This window comes from Ailuropoda melanoleuca, chromosome 4, assembly GCF_002007445.2.
Source record: "Ailuropoda melanoleuca isolate Jingjing chromosome 4, ASM200744v2, whole genome shotgun sequence".
Lineage (NCBI taxonomy): Eukaryota > Metazoa > Chordata > Mammalia > Carnivora > Ursidae > Ailuropoda > Ailuropoda melanoleuca.
The window spans coordinates 9,993,003-9,994,195 of NC_048221.1; the positions used below are offsets into that span (position 1 = coordinate 9,993,003).

Sequence of the window (1,193 nt, forward strand, 5' to 3'; positions counted from 1 at the left end):
GCCCCTGTTATTTGGCCTTTTGCAGAAAAAGTTTCTTGACCTCTTTTTAGCGTATTTAAATACCACTGGGGAAGAACCAGGAGAGAGCATGTCAGAGAGGTGGAAGACTCAAGACAGAGAAAGGAGATATCAGTGGAGAAAGGTCCCCGAACAGGGAGGAGGGGATGAGCAAAGCATAGAGGGAAGGATCAGCCTTAAACGAGAGGAGGGACCCCTTTGCTGTTGTGGAAGAATGGAGGAAGGGACCATGGGGGTCGATGAGGGACGGAGGCAAGGGTGGGCATGGCTGCGGATGTGTTGTGCCTGAAGTTGACGTAGCTTCCATCAGCTGGTGTGTCTTGTCTCTGTGGAGTCGGAGACAAGGTCCTCTGCCTCAGGGAAAGGGAAAGGTGATGAGGCTGGAGGAAGGAAGTGAAAAACTGTAACCTTCCACGAGGGGAAGTGGACTAGGATAAGAAGAGCGAGTTCCAAGTAGCATGGAGAGTCTTGTTGAGATCAGAAAACATACATTTGTAATGACTCCAAGATGAGTGTCTGGGATCTCACTGCCCTGATGGAGAAGTGGTTAAGAGATGTGGTTTGTCGGGGCGCCTGGGTGGCTCAGTTGTTAAGCGTCTGCCTTTGGCTCAGGGCGTGATCCCGGCGTTCTGGGATCGAACCCCATGTCAGGCTCCTCCTCTGGGAGCCTGCTTCTTCCTATCCCACTCCCCCTGCCTGTGTTCTGTCTCTCGCTGGCTGTCTCTCTCTCTGTCAAATAAATAAATAAAATCTTTAAAAAAAAAAAAGAGAGATGTGGTTTGTTCATAAGGAAGGATGCTTTGGACTGCAAGTAACATTACCTGACCCAAACTGGCTTAACAATAGGGGCTTATTTGTGTCACATAGGAGGAAGTCCAAGGTTTGGTTCAGTAGCTCAACAATGTCATAAGAGCCCAGATTATTTTCTTCTTTGTACTCTTCCATCCTCAGTATTTACGTGGTGGTACCTTCCCTCCAAGCATCATATTACTGTCTAACAGCCAAAAATAAGAAGTCATGGGCAGGCTGTCCTTGAATTTGTCTTTGTTTTTATCAAGGAGAAAAAATATTTTCCAGTAGGTGTTTCTTTTATTTATTTATTTATTTTTTAAAGGTTTTATTTATTTATTTATTTGACAGAGACAGAGACAGCCAGCGAGAGAGGGAACACAAGC

General features: G+C 46.1%; 1 protein-coding gene across 1 annotated transcript in view; it reads right to left on the reverse strand.

The window, feature by feature from the left end:
* The window catches only part of ADGRE3 (adhesion G protein-coupled receptor E3), a 49,089-nt gene that overhangs the window by 9,536 nt on the left and 38,360 nt on the right, over positions 1-1,193 (reverse strand). The window lies entirely within an intron of this gene.